Here is a 9129-nt window from a genome sequence, read left to right as displayed (position 1 = left end):
ACATCAAATTACCGTCAATTTCAATGCAAAGTGGCTATTAGGGAACTTTTGCTGGCATTTTGCCGTTTAATACCAGCCGTAAATTTCGAGTGAGCTGAATTTCTAATTTAACATCAATTTGCAGATAAAGAGGTTATTAAAATAGTTCAAGTCGTACTCATATTGTTGTCAAACTTAAATATATTTCATCAGATTTCTGTACAATTTGATAGCAAATATATGTCAACTTGTTGTTCGGTTGTTTTTCTATTTACGATATGACAGAAACTTACGGTCAGAATTCGACGTAAAGTTGACTGCCAAGAGCTGATGCTTTTCTCATAGTTGACACCAACTTTCCTGCAACTTTCCCCAATCAAATAGCCAGGATTTCTGAGCAAGAAATTACTTATATTTTGCCGCCTATTCATAGAAGTAGATTTCCGTCGTTAAATTTTATGTTAATAATAATATGCGGGGAAAATGGTTGCTGAAGCAGATAACCAAATTTTTTGAGTAAACTTTTGCTCACTGAAAGTTTCCTTTCATTTGCCGACAAATTGTTGCCAATTATAAGTAAGATAAATTTCAATAATTATCAACTGCTACTTTTGGAAGGTAAGTTTATGGGAGGAGTAGCCTGAAAGTTACGAGAAAGTTACCGAAAAAAAACAATTGTTTTCAATTTGACAGGAAGTCGTTCAAAAGTTATGGTTAACTAATTAAACAACAATTCTCTACAGTCGATAATACGTCAATTTCTGGCAGTTGTATCCCTGATAGCAAAGTTGGCCGCGACTTGTCAACAACCTACTGCCGCAACCTGTTGCCAAGTTGACCGCAAAAGTTGGCATTTCCATAAGTTGACGGCAACTTTCCGAGAAACTTGTCGACAACTTTCAGCTTGTGTAACTGTTGCCGACAACTTGTCTACAAGTTGCTCAGAAACTTGGTGACAGGTTGCGGCAGTAGATTGTCGCCAAGTTTCTGAGCAACTTGTATTCAACAGTTACACGAGCTGAAAGTTGTCGACAACTTGTCGTCAAGTTGGTCGCAACTCAGATACACTAACTTTTTGATCAGAAACTCTGGCTATCAGGGATTTCACTCAATCAAAATAACTGTATTTCTTCAGATTCTTTTCCACAACTTTCCATCAACACTTCCTATCAATTTCATATTGTAGTCGAAAGTTGAAATATCTTATATAATTGGCAACAGCTTGTCGTCAAGTTAATGATAATTTTTGCTGAACGAACATTGACTCGGCAAACCTGACTACCCAAATAGCCATTTTAGCTTGAAATTGACGGTAATTTAGTGTTGAAATTACCTGAATTTTAATGCCCAAATTTGCTGACAATTTGACAGCAAAACTTGAAAATAAAAATTTACGGTTAATTTTGCTTCAATTTAAAGGAAACTTTTTACAAAAAAAAAAGTCGTAATGTTCATTTTAACTATTTTAGAAGGTAAGGGAATTTACACATAAAATTGTCTATAATTTGACGGTAAAAAAATACTTAACAATCTTTCAAGTCAAATTAACAATAAATTGACATCAAATTTGCCTGAAAATTGACGACAACTTTTTTCTAGTCAAACTTTTGAAGTAAATTTGCATTCTAATTCGGGTAGTAAATTTACGTCAAATTAAATAGCAAGTGGCATTCAAATTGTCATAAAAAATAGAAAAGTCCAAATTTGACGGAAATTTGACAAACAATTCAACGAAATTTTTGTAAGCAAACTTTTAATAAAGCAAATTGTGCTATTGTGGTATCTAAGTATATATATATATATATATATATATATATATATATATATATATATATATATATTAGGGTGGCGCAAAAAAACCGACTATTTTTTTTTTTTCAATCTCGCATGAAAATTTGTTGGTTTACGATGTTTTAAGAAGCCTCTCCACAAATCAGCTCGATAAAAAATTTTTAAGAGGTCGCTCACGAATTTTGAAAATATCGAAAATGATCGAAATTAGGATTTTTATTTAAAAAATTTTTTTTTTCTCGTGGCAGCAATAGTTTATATTTGTAAAATCATGACTATGCTGAAAATTTTAACCCAAAATTTAAATATTTAAACGGCGCTCAAGAATTTTGAATGTTTCCGAGCGCAGTCTCTTGGACATTTTTGAGCGACCCTTAAATATTAATAATAAAGCTTCTCGATTTTTTCACCATCAATTTGCATGACAATGAATGAAAATATAACCCGAGAAATAGAAATAATAAGTTATTTACATACTTTTTTATTTTTTAATCCAATTTGTAGGTTTTTTCGCTTATTCAAAACTGACCGAATTTCATTGTTTAAGACTGTTCTGTATATTTTTGGGTATGCAAAAGTTATATTTAAGTGAAATGACAACAATTGAGTTATAAAAACTAATTCAAACTATTAATTACATATTATCAGTAAATATTCGAAATTCTTGAGCGCCGTTTAAATATTTATATTTTGGGCTGAAATTTTCAGCATAGTCATGATTTTACAAATATAAACTATTGCTGCCACGAGAAAAAAAAAATTTTTTAAATAAAAATCCTAATTTCGATCATTTTCGATATTTTCAAAATTCGTGAGCGACCTCTTAAAAATTTTTTATCGAGCTGATTTGTGGAGAGGCTTCTTAAAACATCGTAAACCAACAAATTTTCATGCGAGATTGAAAAAAAAAAAATAGTCGGTTTTTTTGCGCCACCCTAATATATATATATATATATTTATAAGGTTTCCAATAAGATACTATAGAAATTTAATTTTGTTACGTTGCTAACCTGAAGAGATTTCTATTTAAAAAAATTTGAGTTAGCTACTTTCATTGCATACTACGATATGAAGTCAGCTGAAAGGCGAAAATTAGACGAAAATCGGAATTTTTCTCTGTGGATCCCTAAATCGGCGCAAGAGAAATTTTTTCAAAATTGTCTTTTTATCAGATCATAAAATTACGAAAATTATGAGTAAATTCGATAGAAAACAGATAATTATTTATAAATCAATAGATAAAATATAAAAATATGCTATATTTATTGATAATTATCAATTTAAAATCATTGAAAATACGAGTGAGGTTAAACAGGCCTCTGACTCGGGAATAGAGACACACAGTCGCCTCGCGCCGCCCATGTACACGCACACATATTATGTGTTTGAACGTGTACTTGGCGCGAGACACGGCCGTGTCTCCGGATGGATAATATAAAAAGAGCTGAACTACTTGGTAATTTTATAAATGCTATAACTTGAAATATATGTAGGAAATAACCAAAAATAAATGTTTCGTTTTCATTAAAGCTTATTCATTACTATAAAAATAATAATAGCAAAGAAGATTCGAAGTCTTTTAACGATATTTGAGGAATTGTATCTGCTCTTCGAGCTCAAAATTTTTTTTTCAACTTTTGCAACAACGATATCTTACGAACAAATTGGTTTTAGAAATTCAATGTATTTTCTTCCGAATTTTTCTGCAAGTTATGGTTCCCTGAAAATTACTAAAATAGTTGGAGCTTCTTTTGTAGTGCACATTTTTTTATGAAAAGTCTAATTATCGTATTTAAACTGTATTTTTTTCTATTAACGCTTAATCATACGATCAAAGATTCATCGAAGAATATTGTCGCTGTCACCAACCTATCGCTCAGGCTCTCGATGTTTTACAAGGCGATCAATTTGTATCATATGGATATTTACTGCCTACGATCATAATGATTCGAAAGAAACTGATGGCTCTTAGAGATTTGAAGTTTCATTATTGCCAGAAGTTGGTGGTTGGGTTGATTGGAGCTATAGAAAAGCGCTTCAAGAATATTTTTTCGGTTGTGGATGAAGGAAAAACAGCTGCTGTGGCTGCCGCTTCTCATCCAGTTTTTAAGCTGAAATGGTTATCGTCTTTGGATCAAAGCGCTCAAGACAATGTGATGAAGGCAATACAGGAGGCAATTGAATGCTTTTGTGACACCCCCGTTGATCAGCCACAAGAATTACAAACAGGGGCAGTAGATGATTTTTTTTTATTTTAATGACCAACCTGTGAACATAGCTTCTGATTCTGCTGCTCCTAGTACATCGACTTCACCTAGTTCAGTTGCTTCGAGTACTTCATTTGCATCAAGTTCTTCTGCAAGACCATTTGGCTCTACTGTTCCAGAGGTAAATTTTATAAAATTCACAGCCGAAAAAAGAACAGATTTTCAACTTTTGAACTCTTTTCCGATTGTGAGAAAGATTTTTATGAAAACAAATACTATTCTACCGTCTTCAGCACCCGTAGAAAGATTGTTTAGCTATGCTACTATGTATGACCTTCCAAAATTCAATAAGCTCAATGATAAAAATTTTGAATTGAGGGTAATAATGCTGTGCAATGCGAGCGCCGCGAAAAAAAATGATTCGGAAAAATATGTATTTCTCAAGTTATTGTTTGTGTTTTGTTATGAATAAATTTCATCTTTTCAGTCAATAAAGCTATTGCAAATTTTTTTCCTGAGTCCATCCTGCTATCTTAATTTATACGTAAGCGTGAGTAAACAAAACAAAACATCAAAGTCGGCAGCCCTAATAGTAGTGAATTTCATATTGAGATTAAGATGAAAAATCCACTATCAACTTACCGCACGGAAACAAGAAACACTGTAATTTCATGTATTTCATTACAAAGTTTTGTTTACTTCTAAATTATTAACCTAACCAAAAAATACACTTTTGCTTTTTGAAATGCAAAATTTCATTGAATGCCGAGATAGATAATTATTGGCTGAAAGTTGTAAACAATATACCTAAATGCAAAATAAACCTCGTTAAGTAAGTTTTTAAGTGCAATCTACAGAAATTCGACAGCTTGTCGCGATTAGAATTTATTTCAATAAGAAGCAAAAGAACGACCTTTTAACGTATATTTATAAAATTTCAAAATAATGTCATTTCTTTAATATTTCTACAATAACGAAGTTGAGGCCTGAATAGTTTATCTTCATTAAAAAATTTTAAATAGAACCCTTGAATTGAAGTAATTCCATTATTAATTAGTAATTAGTAATTTAAATATATAAATTACTCATTAGTCTAATAATTGATAATTTAAATATATAAATTTCTAATTATTCAAATAATTGATAATTTAAACATATAAATTACTAATTATTCGAATAATTGATAATTGACACAGTTAAATTAATAATTATTCTAATAATTAGTAATTACAATAATTTAATTACTAATTATGGCAATAATTAGGATTTTGAAAAATACAATTACTAATATTCTAACAATGAATAATTCATAGAATCCCAGTATTAAATATCCAAATAATTCTCAATATTGACGCTGAAATTACTGATTACTAAAGTATCAAAAAAAATAATGAACAATATTATTAATTTTTTAAATAACGAGTAATTAAAAATCTAAAATTTTTATTTTGCCGATCACTGCTGACGCTGGACATTTGGGTCGAGAAAAAATGTACCAGCGCATCAAAACCAAGTACTACTGGCCCGGCATGTATAAAGATGTTGCCGACTACGTTGAAGCTTGTGAATCATGTAAGAAGGTTAAATACAAACAGACTTCTTCACAAGGGCCCATGAGAACACGACAGCCCATTGAGCCATGGGGATTTGTAGCTGCCGACGTCACAGGACCTTTTCCTCGTTCAAAAAATGGCTATCAGTACATTTTAATTATTTAAGACTTGTATACAAGTTTTATTGAAGTTTTTCGGTTACGCAAGCAAATTGGCAAGAACGTTAAAAAATGTTTTTATCGCGCGTTTTTTCGTTGGAGTTATCCCATGTTTTTGATTACTGATAACGGTACTGAGTGTATTGACCAATTGGTTAAAGATTTTTTACTTGAAACTGGTGTGAAGCTGACAACTACCGCTGTCACTCACCCTCTGGGTCATCCTGTCGAGCGGATAAACAGAACCCTAAAACCAATGATTCGGGCTTTTATTAATAAAAATCAGACATTTTGGGATGAACACTTAGGTGAGTTACAACTCGCATACAATAGTTCATACCATGCGTCTCTCAAGATGTCTCCTTATTATCTGGTACACGGTAAAGAGCCCAGGCTATGGGGAAAAATTACTAACCTTGACGACTTAGAGCTCGAAAATCTAGCTTGGCATAAGGTTGAGGATATCATGAGGAAAGAGAGCGAGAAACAGGCTCGTTATCACGATCACGGCATCAAGGATCTTCCTACTCTTAATATAGGAGATCAAGTTTATTATCCTTATAGAAAGCTCAGTAAAGAAGTAGATAAATATAGCGCGAGTTTAGCATGCAAATTTTTGGGACCCGCTATAGTAGATCAGATAATTAGTCCGTTAGTTGTGATTTTAAAAGACGATTGTTACGATGTAGGCATCATACGCCTCCGGTTATCATCGGGATAGAACTGTCACATGACTAGTGCGACAGTTCTGTCTATAAAAGAGCGCGTTAACCAGCTGCCGGTGCTTTTTCACAGTGAGCTAGCTTTGTCACACTCGGCTTTGGCTTTTGCTTATTGCTGTGCGTAGTAACTAACCTGTTCGCTGATCGTCATTACTACTTATTAATTTGTTCTTAACTCATATTTGTTGGTAACTTGTCTAGTGTCAGTGATAATTAGTTAAGTAAATTATCCAGTATTTATTACATCATATTTGTTTGTGATAAATAATAGCTCATATCTGTTGCTATACCAAGACGGTTATTTGAATAAATTGGTAGAAAGCCCTGTACCGTTAAGTACAGTAACGATATTGGTAAACCAGTGTGTGTGCGACGTGGCATAATAGTTTATTATTAGTTAAATCAATAATTAAACTATTTATAAAAACCAGTGTTAGAGTGAATTCACCTGTGTTTCCTAAGTCCACATTAGACAATTAAGAGTCTCCTAAGCTACTACATTTGGGTATCAGTATCACGGTCCAAGGAGATGATTTCCAAGGATCAACCAGTTGCCAGTCCAAGGACATCCAGGACTACTTCCATCTCCGAACTCAATCTTAGGCTAAGTACTAGTATGAGTTTAGAATTGTAAGGCCAGTTCGGGTTAATTAATTTATTGCTAAGGCATTACTAAATTAAATTCAATAAGTCAGAGTTTCATTAGGAGCTAGCGGGGCAAACTTTGACCCACTAACTGCACCCTTCCACCAGTAAGTGCAGGATAACGTACCCCAGCGTTACACGATAGAGGGAAAACCCTTGGCAAACATTATGTTCCAGATCTCAAAATTCCACGAAGGAGTTTGAGGTCAAAATAAACTATTTTAATTTCTTTTCAGAGACCTACAAGTGATTGGTTAACTTTGGAGCATTATCTGGACTACCCTCATCGGTACTACACCTTAATCGATGTCCGTACCTTTGATCGTCTGGAGCGCAGAAGCCGCCAGAGTATCAGAATAGGAGATTGGTCCCTTGTTCAAGGTACCTTGTTGGCAATCCCCACGGTTCGTCCACCACAGCGGGCTGGACCAGATGCCCCGCCCCATCTATGTTATAAGCCACCACAGCCACCAAAGCAACTATTTCCAACTAATTGGAAACGTATGGACTATGTCACTCCCGATGGTCCAGATTTCTTTCCGCCAGTGGCCCGACATGTCGAACAGCCATTAGTACGTGTTGAAGGGGAGAGTGCTCGTGGGTCGGAGAGCGACGCTCAAACCGATCTCGTGACTGAGGAGATGGTAGACGAGGGAGTCTTGGAGGATGACCTGGACGTCTTACACATCGACCAGGAGGTCGTTATCGAGGAGGGTCCCATAAACATCTGGGAAGAGGCCGTCTTGGCCATGATTGGAAGGCGTATCTAAGGACGCGCTGTCGAAACCCGAATATAGGGTTTCCCCTAGAGAAGAACTGTTCTCTAAGAACTTCATCCTCAAAATATTTCATTTTTTCCTCTTACCTATGTGTGTGTACTAAAATAAAATAACAACTAATTCAACCAAGGCTTATCCTAAATTCGAGTTTTCCTGACGTAACGTCAGTCTGGTGACGGGGGTTGCAACGGGGTGACCTGGTGTTCGACTGCCAGGTCAGCAAAAATTAAATTTCGCGCCCTTTCTTATCTGCGCACCCGCCCTTGTGTCAAATTTAGTTCAACGGCGCAACGGTAGGGGTAGACTGGATACCTCGTCGCGAGACAACACAACCAACAATTAATTATTATCGACTAGTCGAACTAAGCGGTGGCTCAAGATCTCAATTTGTGCTGTTCTTTACTTTTGTCAAAAATAAAAGTCTTTATTCAGGCAGACGCCATAAATTACTTAGTGTAGTTCTGTTAAAAGTTGTGACGTCTACAATTCCACCTCGAATTACATCGGAAGGAGAATCCTGCCGTTTTGCGCATTAGATGACTACCATGGCCAAGCACCTGGGACAAGTTGATGTAAGTTCCTCGGAATAAAGGTTTTTGGGAAACTTATAATATTATATATTTGTCAAACACGTGGAGGAGATTTCCTCATTAATTTTATCGTCTATTTCTAAATTCCTTTATTACATTTATTCAAATTATTTCGATCTTTGTGCATGCGGAAATTTATATCGGTTAATTATATTTGTCAGGATTTTCCCTCGGCATTGTCGAATTTCTCTACAAGTTTAAATTAAATAGAAGCTCGTTAATTATTGTCGTAATAAATTTTATTGAAAAAATTTATACTAATAAAGTTGGGACTTGTATCCCGGTGAAACGGAAGCGGCGCATGCGCAGTGAAACTATATCGTGAAAATTCTGATTATTAATTATTAATTACGAATAAATTTATCATTTAGTGTATATATTAAACAAATAATTATTTATTCATAATAAAAGAGCCAGAATTAAATTTAGAATCATTTGTTACATTATTTTATCAACCTTTCCCCTATTCCAAATCGGGCTGCGTACTCGACTGCGTCAGACATTTCAGAACCCAAAACTTCATACATCCAAGTTACTACCGGAGGATTGTCTGAACTTCCTAATACGGGGAGGCCAGGGCAAACCCTAAAATTTGTGATTACGAGCATCAATACTTGAATCGTTTATTTGAGAAACCCCATAAGTCATGTTTTTTACAAAACTGTTTTTTCTGCATTTTTGAGTTCTTTGGATGTTCCTTCAAAA

This window comes from Microplitis mediator, chromosome 11 (genome assembly GCF_029852145.1).
Source record: "Microplitis mediator isolate UGA2020A chromosome 11, iyMicMedi2.1, whole genome shotgun sequence".
In the NCBI taxonomy this organism is placed as follows: Eukaryota; Metazoa; Arthropoda; class Insecta; order Hymenoptera; family Braconidae; genus Microplitis; species Microplitis mediator.
This window is presented reverse-complemented; position numbering follows the sequence as displayed.